Below are 17363 nucleotides of genomic sequence, written 5' to 3'. Positions count from 1 at the left end.
CAAGGTGTGCATGCTCTGAGGACTCCCTGCCTTTGCCCTACATCAGAAGAGCCAAAGGAATCTCCTGTGGAGTGACTGAGTCACTTCCCTGCTCCAGCAGGCACCTTCTAAGAGGACGACCAGTTCTCTGGGACTCCTTTCCTGGCGACGAGCGTGCTCCCTGGAACACAGGTGGTGGACCCCTTCCACCCAGACTGTCCTAAGGTCCAGCTGTTCAAATTTGGCGGAGGTAAGAGCTTGCCTTCTCAGTTTGCAACAGTACCCGTGTGCACCGCATCATCTCTAGTTCCTGAGGACTCTGCACTATTTGCAAGAATCCTTCATGTACATCGTGGCCCAGGTCCCCAGCACTCCATCCTGTAACGCACAACTCGCTGAGTTGTTCTCCGGCGGCGTGGGACCTTCTTTTGTAGTGCTGCAGCAACCGCAGTCTGCACATTCTTTGTCCCTGTGTCCTGCGACTCCCGTGGGTGCTGCCCGGTTATCTGTGGGTTCCATCCAGTGTTGGGAGCCCCCTCTGCCTCCTCAGTCCGAGTTGAGGCCCCCAGGTCCTTCCTGGGTCCAGGCAGCGCCATTTTGATGCAAACCGCGACCTTGCTTGAACCAAGGCTTGCTGGACGAATCCAGCGCTGCAACTTGCCTGCATCCAACATCTCGACGTGGGACATCTCTTGCATCACGTAGGAACCCGCAGCCATCTTCTTTGGTGCTCTTCTGCAAACTTCTTCTAACCGGAGAATCCTCTTTTGTACCATCTTCTAGGTTGACAGAAGCTCCTGTCCTTCCTGGAATCTTCTGCGACTTCTGGACTTAGTCTCCTCTCTTCACAGATCTTCAGGTCCAGGAATCCACCATTTGTTGCTTGCAGTCTTGCTTGGTTCTTGCAAAATCTCTTATCACGACTTGTAGTGTGTCCTGAGGAAACTTGTAGTACTTTACTCCTACTTTCCTGGGCTCTGGGGTGGGGTATTTTACTCACCTTTGTGGTTTTCTTACACTCCCAGCACCCCTCTACAAACTACACTTGCCTAGAGGGAATTTGTGATTCGCATTCCACTTTTAGTATATAGTATATGGTTTGTGTTGCCCCTAGGCCTATTGCATTCTATTGTAATTTCTACTGTGTGCACCATTCTGTGATTATTTATTTTCCTGATTTTGGTCTCTAGTGTATATATTATTATGTATAATACTTACCTCCAGAAGGAGTATTGCCTCGAAGATATTTTTGACCTTGTGTCACTAAAATAAGGTACCTTTATTTTTTGGTAACACTGACCATTGTTTTTTATTGTGTATAAGTACTGTGTAACTATAGTGGTATTGCAGGAGCTTTGCATGTCTCCTTGTTCAGCCTAAGCTGCTCTGCTACAGCTACCTCAACAGCCTAAGCTGCTAGAACACGGACTACATTTCACTAATAAGGGATAACTGGACCTGGTGTAAGTACCTAGGGTACCCACTACAAGCCAGGCCAGCCTCCTACAATAATGACCAATCTGTCTATGGTGCGCTGAGAGCCCACCTGCAGGAAATGGCCACCAGTGGCAAGTAGCTATCAGAAGAGGCAGACTTTGCTAGGAAAAAAATGTGTCCTTCCTGCCCAGGGCCAAGGGTGTTAATGACAACCAACACAGTCTGAAAGTGTTTTATTTTAACAACCTAGGAAACAAAGTTACATGATTCAGCAACAGGAGCCCAGATGCTGTGGCACTAGGACTTCTATCATGTCTTACTCGCAGCTTTGCACCTGCCAGCAGCAAACCAATTGGGTGTACACCTTCGAATCTCAAGTGCCAAGAGTAGGAAGTGACGAAATCCCTGCTCAGTAGATTTTCCATCACTGGGCAAGCTGAACCGAGACCTGTTTCCCTCCACCCTCAACTGTAAATGCTGGTTCCTAATACATGAAACCCACGTTGCTGGGCTTGTAGGGGAATGTTTTTTCAATTGCTGAGTTAGAGACCTTTATCTTTGTTTTTCTTCTGCTCCCCCTCATTCCAAGAGTGCTGAAAATGATAAGGCTAGAACAGTGCCCTCTTCCCTAATAGTCCTTTAATTTTCCAGGCAGTATTGGTTCATGGTCAGGTTTCCGTCAGACGTACTGCACATCAAACTAACACTAGTTCAGAACTGCCTGCATCATTGCAAACGCAACAGTCTGTATCCCAACCCATTATAAATTAAATTGTCACCATGGGTCCTGAGCACTAGGAGTTTTTCCACCTAGACCTTTCTAAAGACCTTCAGAAAGATACCCTGAGACCAGAGCTTTGTTAACAAATTAATCCTGTGGTGCAAAGTGGAAATTAGTAATGATATCCTTCCGCTGTCTTCTTTGCCTCGCAAAACACTGTCATACATATTACAGTTTGGGCAATGTAGCTGAATTGTACATCTAACAAGGTGTTTCTAGCTGATATGTCCTGCCTTAGGCATGCTTCTAACAGAACATCGCTATGGCTTGAAGAGTTTAATAAGGGCTTCTTAAGGGTTTTCGTCCAGTGAGACATCCACCAATCTCATGGCAACTGAACGCTGTCTCTGCTCACATGATGTTGTCCTTTTGAGCAGATCCACAGCAGAAATAAAGTATTTCTTGATAGGTCATACCTCTCCTGTTAACGTTTGTTAGAAAAATAGTGAAATCCAAGCTTTCGCCATCAAGTAACTATTCCTACAATTTTTCAAAGACCATGTTCCTTCAAGAACAACCTCTGTTTTATTCCTAAAATGTCCAGTGCTTATCACCGACATGAACCAGTCATATTAAAGACATTTTTCCAAAATCTGACCATTGCAGCTAAATGAGCTTTACAGATTTTAGACCTCCGGAGCCGTCTTTGTTTCTGTATTTTTGTTAATCAAGGGAGGTAGTGGGAAGCAATATCGAGCGAGAACCGTCAACTTTCCAAACATAGCTATCTTTATAACAAAAAAAGGGAACTCCTACATTCAAATTTCTCTGAACCTATGTTCCAGAAGACACTTTCAGGGAGGAAATTCCAGAAATCTCTTTTTGGTGAGGGTCCTTTTAAAAAAAAAAAAAAAAATCTAAGACATTTCTATAATTTTTACCCTACTACTAATGTCTTTTGGAAAGTAGGTTCAGAGAAATTTGAATGTAGGAGTTCATTTCTATATTGGGAAGCACAAGTACGTCCTCAGATTCAATCATTTGTTGAAACCCAGAATAACACCTTGGTTGGCACAAACTTTAACTATCTGTCATTTTAAAATAGGCTGGTTTATCCACGGTTCCAGGACAGTTCACTCTTCATGGAGCGTGTTGACAGTCCTCTTCCTTGTTGTGTCTATAGCAGGTATATGAGGGGAGGCTAACACGTATAAATCCACATGTTTACTCAACAGTGCTTGCTAAAGGCAACCATTCAGAGTCGCAGCAGTGGTCCAGGGGTCCTTCAAGGTTCTTTCACTAATGTAAACCTTTTTTGGTTGACCCACAATCCACTGGTACTTTATCTTTAAATAAATTATAGTACTTGTTCTGTTTTCAAGATTGTAAATCTATGAAAGATCCAGTACTAGAGATGGGAAAACAATACTTTCAACTACAGTTCTGCATTATTGGTATTTTTCATAAATTCATATACAGCCCATTCTCCCTACGGATACAGGCTGACTTAAGTCAAAATGCTTTTCAGGCATTCTGGGAAATGAAGTCCTCTGTGGATAATGCAGTTTGCTTTGCATTCTCACCTCTTTGGTTGATGGGTTGGTCTTTTTCAGACAAGTTGAGTAGGATTCCATAGTGGCAATGTTTAGTGTTTGTCTAACATTACACTGCTAATGAAGGGGAATGGTTTAAGCATTTAATCTATGAAAGATGTGCTGTTAATCAGTCTGAGATTGTTTATGAGCCATTTTCATTCAATATGAAGCTTAATGTTTCGTAGTAAGAATTATTAGCAAATAGAGGAAGTTCAGCATGGTTTTCAGTGTTCCATACCACCAAATTCAGCCTAAGATTAGATTCTGAGTCTCCTTATTATCACAAATAACCTTAAAGCTGCATTCAGAGATCCACAGTCCTGAACAAGTTGACTTTTGTGGAAGGACAGCCATGAAAAAGCTCCTTCTCTCCAAAAATAAAATTGCTCAAAACACAAGTAAATCTAGACTAAATGTCCGGAAAAGAATCATGTTTTTTAAATGGCTAGGTTAAAGTTCATGCTCTGCCAGGATATAAAGATCCGTGCATAAAGTAAATTTGTCACACATCACAGAATTGGAGATGTTTGTTAAGGAGTGGGCTAGAATTCTTCCCAGTCTGTGAGATGTTAGCAGCTTCTTACGGGAAATATTTACTTAATATTATTGCTGCCAAAATGGGCTCCACGCATTAACATTATAGAATCATGGTGTGTTTTTCACATCGCTATAGGTGGAGGTTATGAGAAATATGGTTGTATGACAGAACCACACATGCAATTACCATGCATGCATTTACAACGTGGTCAAAACAATGCATGCGTCATTACCCCACATGCATTTACAACAAAAAAATGTTACCACACATAGGCTTTTACCACACATGCCGTTACCACCCAAAAATTGTGTTGTAAAGGCATGGTTGGTAAAAAAAATTGAGTGGTAAATATAATCCCATATATACATATATATATTCACTTAAAAAGCCAAAGATTACCGGCACGTTATAGTTAGGCTCACATTTTAAACGTACCAAACCATAGAAATTCACCAGTTATAGTTAGTTACCTCATGTTGCTATAACTCGTGCCCTAAGGTAACTATAACTTCCTTACCACCCAGAAACCCATCCCCCCACTAAAGCCTAAAAATGCCCTTACCACCAAAAAACACATACCCACCCTAAACCCCCAAAATACCCTTACCACCCAATACCTATACCCACCCTAAAAACCTTTCACCACCAAAAACCCAATACACACCCTAAAATCTAAAAATACCCTTATTACCCAAACACCTGTATACCCACCCTACAACCAAAAATCTCTATCCACCTTAAACCCAAAAGAAACCACACCAAAAACCCTATACCCACATAAAACCTAAAAATGTCCATACCACCCAAAAACCAATACCCGCCTTAAACCCACCAAATATCCTTACCACCCAAAAACCCATAACCACCCAAAAATCCATACACATCCTAAATCCTAAAATACACTTATCACCCTAAATCCCATCCCCACCCTAAACCCTGCCAATCCCTTACCACCCAAAACACCATACCCACCAACATGTACTTGCCTGTAAAACCTTTACCATTAATGCCTTTACAACGAAAATTGTTGTAAAGGCATGTGTGGTAAATCCCTATTTGTGGTAATAGCTTCGTGGTAACAGTCATGCATGGTAATCACTGTGTTGTAATGTCTTTTTCCTGAGAAATACAGATGTAAAATTTTGATATTCAACCAAAACGCATAACATTTTATGTGCTCTTTGGAGTTCCTAGTGTTTGAATTGCAGCACCTTCCCTCATCATTTCACAGCTCAGACACCAGGTCTTAGGCTTTTTGTGAACCATAGGCTTCAGCTTCATCACCAGTGGCACACATAAAGTGCACACATGATGGCAGGCTATGTTATCTCGGCTCTGTGTGCTCACAGTAGCAGTATTTGAGGAAAAACTCCCAACAGTGTCTGGTTGGGTGCTAGCAACATCAAGCGACGCTAGTCTCAGCCCCCCCCCCCCCCCCCCAAAAAACACACACTCACTCACTCACTCACACACTCACTCACTCACACACTCACTCACTCACACACTCACTCACTCACACACTCACACACACACACTCTCTCACACACACTCTCTCTCACACACACTCTCTCTCACACACACACTCTCTCTCACACACACTCTCTCTCACACACACTCTCTCTCACACACACACACACTCTCTCTCACACACACACACTCTCTCTCACACACACACTCTCTCACACTCACACTGTTTTAATCCCAAAACACCTCCCATGGATTTGATAGAACTTTCCAGGAACTTGTTCGTTGAATATACCTCATTCAAAAAGGATTGGAGTCTGATGGCCTAGATTGTGGTGAAAAGTACAGAAAACAATACCATTGACAATATGATTTGATTATGCTACGTTTGTGATAATGGACCAGAATGCGTTGGGCACTTTGTTTTATGTATAACACTTTGCAAGATTTCTCTTTCTATGATAGGTTTATCTAGCTCCTCCATCATATCAGATGAAATGGATGGAAGATGAATTTCTTTTTTTAGAAAGCCTCAATAGCTTTACTTCTCTCCTGCTTTGTAGAGGAGAGATACTGATAGTACTGTTTTGAATAGTGTTGTTTTCTTGCATTCCACATACTTCTGTTCCCTCTGTGGTTTACAGAGGCCCTGTATATTCTCTCATTACTTGACTTGTCAATCGGTTTGCTGGCAATTTGGCAGCTTTATTGCCCTTTTCATTAAACAGTTGCTTAAGATGTAACTGTTTTGTCTCTGCCTTATTAGTGTGTAAGGCCCTCCGTTATCCCTACAGATGCTTCATTCCCCATTTGTTTCTGCTGGGTTTTTGCTTATGCATGCTTCGTTTCAATCAACTGTAGTTCCCACAGGAGTTTGTCTTCCAGAACGTTCCACCCAGTGTATCCTAACCATAATAGAGGGAGCACTCCTTCTGAATGTTGCTTTAAATGCATCCCAATTAATGTGTAAAGTAGTCTTCTTCAGGTCGTTTTCAGCTAAATAGTCTCTGATCCCATGCACTAACATAGCCTTGTTGGCTGAGTTCCTAGCTTTAGTTGTTTGATATTTCTATGTATCTCCTATTTTGATAACTGGCCCTCCCTCAATCTCTCTCACTGCTTGTCCTTAGTCTGATATAGGTCCGCCATTCATATTCTTCTCAGGAAGCCGTTGTAGGAGTCATTTAGAAACAAAAAGAATGTGTCTTCTGATATTAGGTTTGTGAACCTGGGAGAAAAGAAGTCCTTCCTGCCCAGTGAAAATATCTCAAGCCATTAATCAAACCCTTCTCGTCAATCAGGAATTAGCTTGAAGTTTGGCCATGGCTTTTGCTGGATGGGAGTGTTGATTAGTTCTGCCCGTGAGCAGGAAGCAGACTATGTTGAAGTCTCCCCAAATATTATGTTGTCACCTACTATATTCACCCAATCTTTCATGAAATTAGCTATGAAGGGGCCTTGTTTGTTTTTTGGGTCTTAAGGATTGATAAAACCTTGTGTCCCTGTAGCACTACTTTGATTCTGCCCCTCCAGATCTAAGGTATTGTCAGTTGTTTATGTGTCCAGGTCACACTTGCAAAAGACGGCCACCGCCTGAACTTCCCAGATGCCAATATTTTGATGGGATGACCTACTTGCTTCATCCTGAATGTGTGATGTCTCAGTAAATGAGTCTCTGGAATGAAAATAATGGCACCTTGTTCTGACATCTAACATAATTCCAGACCCTGCCTTTTTTGTTAGGGGAGTTGAGATCTCTGACATTTAGTGTGATGCGCTTTAAGTGATCAAGGTGTTTTTGCTGCGTATATTACTTCACACTGGCAGTTAAGTGCATAGTGGTGTGGAGGATGTCTTAACATATAACAAAACTTCCCCTCAACCTTAATGTAAAATGAACAACTCGCCAAAATGTAAGCAGGGCTGAGAAGTTGTTACCCTGCTTTTTGTGTAGGTAGACTTCTTCGTCCTCTTCATGTCTAGGTATATTTTCCTACATCATTTAGTGGGGAGGGGGAAAGTGTATGGTGTACAACTTTCCGTAACTTCTCCTTAATCATGGAGCTCAGTGCCCCTTCTAATATGCTTGCTGTCTCAGGAGTTAAGGCAGAATGTGTTTCTACCTGCTTCACATGCCCACCAAACGTTAAATGCTTCTGAATAAATCCATTTGTGTCCATCTGGTAGTGTGCCTTTGGAAGCCTCTTCAGTGAGTCCTTACTGCTCCCCCATCGAGGCGGGCCCCAGTGTTCCTGTTAATTGGTCTGAACTCCTCCCAGGAGGGTTCTCCCTTTCTTAGGTGACCTTGTGTTTTTTCCTACTCCTTGCCATGTAAATTAAAGGCTGCCTGGCATAACCAGTCTGTATCAGATGTCTTCAAATTTTTTTAGGAGCTTCCCTATATTCAATAATCTCTTGGAGTGTTGCTACAGCAAGATACTGGCACAGTTTGACTGCACAGCCCCCATAGTGTTCTTTTGTTGCCTGTGAGCTGTGGCTATAATAATAAGAGGGTAACTAGAAGGTTTTACAGCTATGTCTTTCTTTGTTGCGCCCAGGGTGCCACCAAAACTACCACCATCACCATGAATAGGTGCCTTCATGAACTTCACCACCAGCCCCTTGGTGGTCCCCAGGCTTGAGAGACACACCTCTGCTGTCTTGTGGCTTCCAGCTGCACTCTGCCCTCAGTGCCACTCGAACAATCACTAAGATGGGCCTGGGTCTAATCCAGTGCATTCCGTCAACTCTCAGCACACTATTCCAGAGCCACATCAAAAACCTGATTTAAATGCTTCCCCTGTTAGTGTTTTCCTTTCCAGTGTACAGAGTGTTCGAGGCTCTGACCTACACTTCCTCCATCTCACCAGAACTCCTTGAGCTCATGTTTCAGGTCATATTTTTCTGTCTCATTGGGTCAAGTTGTCGGAGATGGATTTGAGATTGTGGTCATATTAGTGCACTTTGCACGACATTTACAAAGCTATTTGTGTACCCACATTCAACTAAAGTAATGAATCTCTGAGTGCATAAGCCCATTCCTGAATCACAGAATCAATGTTGGAAGCATTTTACTCTGCAAGTTTAAACCCTTATTTTCTAAAGCTACTCTCACTTATTGACACAGGCCCTGGACTCACCTACACTGTGTACATGAAGGATAATGTTCCTGGGAAGAAAGTTTGTTTTAAAGCAATGGGTGTGGGGATGGACATCTCCTGGGATCCATTATATGCTAATGCTCTACTGAATGTAAATGTGTAAAATTGAAGGGCATTATTATTCTGTTTTATAGATTTGTCATATTAATAGAACCTTTCAGAACATCTTCTTTCTGGTATTAAACTTTATTGCACTTTTGTATGAACAAAGAGCAGCAAACCGATGAATGCTACATAACAACACCCCTCCCGCCATCCACCATACATACACCATCCAACTTCTCCTCATTTATATGGTATGAAGGGCAGCTTATTATATATCTTCACCATTGGTATTTCATTTCTACCAGATGTTTAACCTTGGCATTACAAATGCTCTGGGCGGTCCGTTGTTTGAAGAGTCTACAAACCTAACCAGCATTTCCACTCGTTCAGCAGTGTCCTCAGTTAATGTAAAATCCTGCCTCAGATATTGCCCGTCTGCTATCGCCCACTCAAATAAATCCTTCTTCCAAACATAATTTCTTGGGGCCGTTGTAGATACCCAATTAATTGCTATTCTACGCTCAGCAAACTGCCATTTTTACTTTAATTTTCAATGTTTGTATTGTTGGGAAAGTATTAAGCAAGGATTGTTGTATTGATTGCACTGGCAAACTGTGACTACTGCTTCTTAGAATTCAACTACACGTGTGCAGCCCCAGAACACATGCAAAAAGTCTGCTCCTTGCATGTTACGTTGAGGGCATGTTGAGTTTCAGCACGGGTAATTCCTATCCAATTGAGGCGTAAGGTTTGTTATGTGAAGTAAATGAAATTGAATAAATTTAAAGTGTGCATTTGGGGAAATAGTTTTTTATTGTGTGCATCCTTTCCCTACAATCTGGATCTGTAATGATTACAGACAGTCTTGTGACGATCATGAATGCTTCAGTCAGGCTATGCTTGAAATGGGTTCGAGCTAATAATGTTTTCTTCCATTTGTCGTTCTGATAAAATCATTGAATGAGATTTTGCATCTGGTCCACTGCGTAGTATAGAAAAACATTTGTGTCCATCTGGTAGTGTGGTGGGGTACCAACCCACAGCCCCCCCCTTTCACCCCACCGTCCAGGAAAGTTTCAAATTTAACTCTACTTCTCATAACACACACCCACACCCACACCCCCCACACCCCCCCCCACACACACACACACACACCCCCCCCCACACACACACACACACACACACACACACACACCCCCACCCACACACACACACACACACCCCCCCACACACACACACACACACACACACACACACACCCACACACACCCATCTAACAAAATATCTTCCAGGGTATGGATCAGATTCTGTTAAGCAGCACATACAAACACCTAGGTAAGAATGCCATCATGGCCAGTGCTATCCGGCCCATAATGGATAAAGGCAGTGTATTCCAAAAAGATACCAGGCCAGTCAGCACCCATCCCATATTTAATTTGTATTTTGTCTCGGTGCTACAGGTGGAGCTGAGGCCCTCACAGGTGCTCTTTCCAGAGACAGCTTAAATTCACCATCTACGATTATCCCAGAATATTGTTTAGGGTTGGCATGGTGCGGAGGGTTGATGTGTCATTCTAGGATTTGCCAGGGGTGCTTTCCACCCCCTGCACAAGGGGGAGCCTGGTAAGAAGAACCTGGACCTGGGAGTGGCAATGCAAAAAGCTGCCCAGCTGGACCTAGAATCCACCTGATGCCCTCCAAGAACGGATTAAGGCCTTTGGCTCAAGCTGACACCTCCCCCCTCCTTCCCCCTCCTCTCCCCTCCTCCTACAAGGTGGGCTCTCTCCAGGCCCCCCATCTCCCCCCAGACAAGTAGGGCTCTCCCCAGGGCCAGCAATGCTAGCTCCCATATTCCTCCTGAGGACCAGTTTTTCACTTCACTGCCACCTGGGTGCCCTTGAAGATTCCTTGGTGCCCTGGACTTCACTGTCACCTTGGTACCCTTGAAGATGCCAAGAAGCTCCAGTGAGTTCCGCAAGGTTACTGTTCTGCTGGCTAGTTGCGGAAGGGTATTTACAAGATGCCTCACCAGCAGGAGAGGAGCAGGCCAAGGTCAGGTCTGGCAAAGGGAGCACAAGGAGCTGGCAGAATGGTAATCTTTAACAGACAAAACAACTTCAAAATGCTCCCCTTGACCAAGGTGCGGCTGGAACTCACTAGAGTAATTTAGTGTCCCTGGATCAGGTGGGCACATAGTTCCATATGCTAATCCTCCTTATTCACCACCATTAGCTCAGACTCACAGTGGTGTCTCAACACTACTAGTTTCTTGTGTTGCCTGTTGGTTTAATTAACACTCAAGTTCTTACCAAAATGCTACCCTTGGTGGGGACTTCCATCCCAAGGTCAGGGGTCAGTGAATTTTGGCACTTGGATATCTGGCTGGTGAAAACTGTATCCTCAGTACTGGTCACAAACCATCTTCAGTGCACCATGACCGTTCTTCATAGACTGGGTTTCTCCATCAACTGCCTCAAGTCTCACTTCACTCCCAAGTTGGCATTGAGGTTCACAGGCGTGGTGTTGGGCAAACCCCTGCATGAGAGTGTTTCTTCCTCTGGATTATAGATGTTTGGGATAAGATTCTGTTATTTCTGAATTGGGCTCATATTCTTGTTCTTAAAATGCTGTGCCTGCTGGACTTGAAGATTGTGCATTTTGTTGGTGCTGCTTGCAGGACTGCGTACAACAGCCCTTCATGGTTTTCTGAGATGACAGTGGCTCCAGCATCAGTAGAGTCTCTTATCTGGGGTGCAGACATTCCACTCTGTCATCCAGGACCACCTTTGGTGGCCCTCCTGTTTAATTATGGGTTGTGCTTTCTGTTTTTTACTGCCACTCTACTTACATGTGTCTCCTTCTTCTGTGGGGTCCATTATTACGAGTCAGCAACAGTCGCACATCATTGTGGTGGTCTGCCTTGCCATGAAGGCCTTTCTCTCTTTCATCTTAGGAAGCACCATTCAGGCTCTCAGACAAGAGAAACACTCTCCACTATATCAGCAGTCAGGGTAGTGTGGGTCAATGACCCTTTGTTTTTAGACTTAAGAACTGTGATAGTGGGACCTGAGCCCACTCCATGAGGGTGGATACAATGAGTTGCCCTGCTAGATGATAGGAACCTCATCCTAATATAATAGACATGATCTTCTCCAGGTTGGAATGCCCATGCATAGATCTCTTTGCTGCCGTCCTCAACAGGAAATATTCTTAGTTCTTGCCAATCTTGTAGAAAAGTCGCTCTTTTAGGCATGGTCACCCCCCACTTTTTGCCTGTTTATCAGTGTGTTTAGACTGTTTTCACTGGGATCCTGCTAACCAGGACCCCAGTGATTTTGCTCTCACCTCTAAATTTGGATATTTTGGTATCCTTTACACCCCACAATTGGCATACTGGTGTACTCTGTAAGTCCCTAGTATATGGTACTTGGGTACTCAGGGCATTGGTACACCAGGGGTTCCCCATGGCCTGCAGCATGTATTGTGCCACCCATGGGAGCCCCTGCAGACTGCGTCTGCTGGCCTGCCATTACAGCCTGCATGAAAAGGTGCATGCACCCTCTCACTCCTGGTCACTGCACCAGGACCCTGTAAGTCACCCCTATGACAGGCCCTCCTAGCCCAGAGGGCAGGGTGCAGGTTTGTGTGTGTGGGGGCACCCCTGCATGAGCAGAGGTGCCCCTGTGAACTCCAGTTCCAATGCACTGGACTTCGGAAGTGCAGTGAAGCAATTTTACCTGTGTACTGGCAACAGGTCTACCTTTGGTCAGGCTACGTCTGGCACCTCCAAACCTCGGCATGTTTGGTGTCAATGGTGTCATGCCAGAATCATACCCCAATACTAATGCCAGTGTTGGTGGTGTGATTCCATGCACTCTGGGGGCTCCTTAGAGGATCCTGCAGTATTGCTACTACCAGTCTTTCAGGGTTTGCGGGCCGCCCCCCGCTGCTGCAGCCCCTCACCCAGGTTTTTGCTCTCCTTCTGCTTGAGCAGCTCAAGCAGGTGAAGACAAAACAAAGGATTTCCTGTGGGAGAGGGAGGCAACACCCTTTCCCTTTGAAATAGGTATTAGATGGCTGGGGAGTGGAAGCCTCCCCATGACACCGGTTTGCTTTGAAGGGCGCGTTTGGTGCCCTCCTTGCATGATCTAGTTTGCACCCTGTTCTGGTGCAAAAACACACAAGGAAAGGGGAGTGACTACTCCCCTGTCCATCACCACCCCATGGGTGATACCCAGAGTTCCTCCAGGTGGCCACTTGATTCTGCCATCTTGGAAACAAGATGTGCAGAGGCCCCTGGAGCATCTGGTTGGACAGGACAGGTGACTGTCATCAGTGGCCCGTTCTGATAGGTGGTCACCATGCAGAGTGACCAAGTCCCCTGTTAGGGATATTTAGGGACTCCCTTAAGGGTAGATCTCCAGATTCAGCGTGCAAGACAGGACTCCTCTGCAACAACCTCTTCTGCTCCTGGCCACAGGAACTGCTGCTGGACTCTTCAGCAACCAAAGAAGCCTGCAACTCCTGAGACAACCTCACCTTGCAACATTATTTCTCTGGCTTCTTCCAGCAATTTCAACATTTCCACGACTGTGCATCCTCTGGAGTTGGCAAGACTTCAGCTGCACCAAAGAAACAAGAAGGAATCTCCCTTGGAGTGAAGGAGTCACTCCCCTGCATCCGCAGGTACCCAAGGCAACGACGACCAGCTGCTGGGATCTTCTGCCATCTGGCTCAAGGAAGAATATCCAATACAGGCGGTGGGTCTGAGTAGTCCCCTTGGCCCTCTCTACCTGTTGTCCAACTTGGGAGATGGTGAGCCCTTGCCTCTCCTTGCAGGACAGTACCCATGTGCACCATGACTCTTGCAGCAGCCAAGGCTTGTTGACTGCTGCTCCAAGGGATCTTCAGGCTCCAAGTAACCCCGGCCTCCAGCACTTCATCCTTACAAGGACAGTCTTGTCTCTGCTGCTCCAGACACATGACTCCTCTCCAAGTATGCTGGTTGGGCCTCACTGAAACTTACTGTGCCTGCTGCAAGTGGGGTGCCTGTTGGGGCTGCACCTGCTTCTGCTGGCTTGCCTGACTGCTGAGGGTCAACCCGGACTCCCCTTCAAGTGTTGAGTACTCTGGACCTTGCTGGTCCTCTTCTTCCCTGCAGATTCTCTTTTGCTCCAACTTGCATTTGCCAAGGCTTGTTGGTGGTTCTCCTGACCACTGACAATCTGCAACCCGGCGACCGACATGCAACACCGTCTGCACGGCTCCAAGGACTTCTCTGCAGGTCCTGGACTCCACAGCTGATCATCTTCCTCCGTCTACCCGGATCTTCATCCACAGAAGAGTGGGTAGTGGCTCCTGCCCCATCTGGACGGTCCTGTGTGGACTGGACTCTGTCCCCTCCTTTTTCAGATCCTCTTCTTCCAGAATCCACCATTGTATTCCACTGGACTGGTCCTGGTTGTGCAATCTTCTTCTTTCCAAGTCCCCTTGTTAGTCTTTGGGAAGACCAGGTACTTGCCTCTGCTCGCCTGGTCGCTGGAGGTCACCAAAGTACTCACCTCTTGGGGTTCTGAGTTCTCCCATCTGCCATCTAACTATTCCACATGCTTGGATGGGGTGCTTCACTTTACGTTCCACTATTTTATTATTTGTTTCGCTCCCTCCCCTTTCCCCAATAGGTCCCAAACAAACCACCTGAAATGCTGTCTGCCGAGATATCAGCTGTCTTGTCTGCTTCCTTTGTGAGTCAGTCATACTTGTTTCTTCTAACTCACTCCACCAAGAAGAGGATAGATTACATAAACGGAACTTCAGGCGTACTCCATCTTCTTATATTGATCTCAGAAGAAAAGAAAGAGTGGGTAATCATCTATTTATGGCCTAGGTAGGAGCAAGGAGACACGGCCATCACCTAATTTTCACTGGGCCACCCTGTGTATAATAATGTTCCTGTTTGTCCAAACAGGAGCCTAAGCCTGGCATTTGTGCACCCTGCACAAATGCCATGGCTGTTTCTATTATTTTGACCGCAGGTTTCACAGTGCTTAATGATGGCAGGCAGTCACCGGGTCTTCATAGTGTACCTTTCCAAAGCGTAACTGTCTCACAGCTTAGGCACTGTGATGGATACTGTGCCAGGACTGTTGCTTGATGTCTTTGGGTAACCAACACTCGTCAGTTCCAACTCCCAAATGGTATTTGTTTAGACCTTGCTGACAAGGTGAGGATTTTGCAGTAAGAAGTATCCATCAGAATAACAAGTTAAGTTATCTTTGAGAATATTATGTTCGAGGCATGTGTGGCTGTAAATACACACTCCTGCCATTTAGTATGGGGGCCCAGATGTGTGCCATTTTGTTTTTGTACGAATAATTATTCAAAGGTTGTGACGTATTGTGAATCCACATCTTGCTTGCAATGCGCATGGGCATCGGCTCCATTGTTAGGTGCTGATTGCTGCGTATCAGTGCCGTTGAGGTGTTCTTTTCAGTGCTCATGTTTCCTCTGTCAGTATTGTATTCAATCACAGTCCCCCTTTGTAAGGAAATGCCTCCTTGGCATGGTTGCCCCCTGACTTTTTGCCTTTGCTGATGCTATGTTTACAATTGAAAGTGTGCTGAGGCCTGCTAACCAGGCCCCAGCACCAGTGTTCTTTCCCTAACCTGTACTTTTGTATCCACAATTGGCAGACCCTGGCATCCAGATAAGTCCCTTGTAACTGGTACTTCTAGTACCAAGGGCCCTGATGCCAAGGAAGGTCTCTAAGGGCTGCAGCATGTCTTATGCCACCCTGGAGACCTCTCACTCAGCACAGACACACTGCTTGCCAGCTTGTGTGTGCTAGTGAGGACAAAACGAGTAAGTCGACATGGCACTCCCCTCAGGGTGCCATGCCAGCCTCTCACTGCCTATGCAGTATAGGTAAGACACCCCTCTAGCAGGCCTTACAGCCCTAAGGCAGGGTGCACTATACCATAGGTGAGGGTACCAGTGCATGAGCATGGTACCCCTACAGTGTCTAAACAAAACCTTAGACATTGTAAGTGCAGGGTAGCCATAAGAGTATATGGTCTGGGAGTCTGTTTTACACGAACTCCACAGCACCATAATGGCTACACTGAAAACTGGGAAGTTTGGTATCAAACTTCTCAGCACAATAAATGCACACTGATGCCAGTGTACATTTTATTGTAAAATACACCACAGAGGGCACCTTAGAGGTGCCCCCTGAAACTTAACCGACTGTCTGTGTAGGCTGACTAGTTCCAGCAGCCTGCCACACTAGAGACATGTTGCTGGCCCCATGGGGAGAGTGCCTTTGTCACTCTGAGGCCAGTAACAAAGCCTGCACTGGGTGGAGATGCTAACACCTCCCCCAGACAGGAGCTGTAACACCTGGCGGTGAGCCTCAAAGGCTCACCCCTTTGTCACAGCCCAGCAGGGCACTCCAGCTTAGTGGAGTTGCCCGCCCCCTCCGGCCACGGCCCCCACTTTTGGCGGCAAGGCTGGAGGGAACAAAGAAAGCAACAAGGAGGAGTCACTGGCCAGTCAGGACAGCCCCTAAGGTGTCCTGAGCTGAGGTGACTCTAACTTTTAGAAATCCTCCATCTTGCAGATGGAGGATTCCCCCAATAGGGTTAGGATTGTGACCCCCTCCCCTTGGGAGGAGGCACAAAGAGGGTGTACCCACCCTCAGGGCTAGTAGCCATTGGCTACTAACCCCCCAGACCTAAACACGCCCTTAAATTTAGTATTTAAGGGCTACCCTGAACCCTAGAAAATTAGATTCCTGCAACTACAAGAAGAAGGACTGCCTAGCTGAAAACCCCTGCAGAGGAAGACCAGAAGACGACAACTGCCTTGGCTCCAGAAACTCACCGGCCTGTCTCCTGCCTTCCAAAGATCCTGCTCCAGCGACGCCTTCCAAAGGGACCAGCGACCTCGACATCCTCTGAGGACTGCCCCTGCTTCGAAAAGACAAGAAACTCCCGAGGACAGCGGACCTGCTCCAAGAAAAGCTGCAACTTTGTTTCCAGCAGCTTTAAAGAACCCTGCAAGCTCCCCGCAAGAAGCGTGAGACTTGCAACACTGCACCCGGCGACCCCGACTCGGCTGGTGGCGATCCAACACCTCAGGAGGGACCCCAGGACTACTCTAAGACTGTGAGTACAAAAACCTGTCCCCCCTGAGCCCCCACAGCGCCGCCTGCAGAGGGAATCCCGAGGCTTCCCCTGACCGCGACTCTTTGAATCCTAAGTCCCGACACCTGGGAGAGACCCTGCACCCGCAGCCCCCAGGACCGGAAGGACTGGACTTTCACTGGAGGAGTGACCCCCAGGAGTCCCTCTCCCTTGACCAAGTGGAGGTTTCCCCGAGGAACCCCCCCCTTGCCTGCCTGCAGCGCTGAAGAGATCCCTAGA

General features: G+C 46.0%; 1 protein-coding gene across 21 annotated transcripts in view; it reads left to right on the top strand.

Annotated features, from left to right (window-relative positions):
* TFDP1 (transcription factor Dp-1) overlaps nt 1–17363 on the top strand; it is a 439810-nt gene that overhangs the window by 332890 nt on the left and 89557 nt on the right. The window lies entirely within an intron of this gene.

Source organism: Pleurodeles waltl, chromosome 8 (genome assembly GCF_031143425.1).
Source record: "Pleurodeles waltl isolate 20211129_DDA chromosome 8, aPleWal1.hap1.20221129, whole genome shotgun sequence".
Classification (NCBI taxonomy): domain Eukaryota; kingdom Metazoa; phylum Chordata; class Amphibia; order Caudata; family Salamandridae; genus Pleurodeles; species Pleurodeles waltl.
The sequence above is the reverse complement of the archived record's forward strand: the minus strand, read 5'-3'. Positions and strand labels throughout refer to the sequence as shown.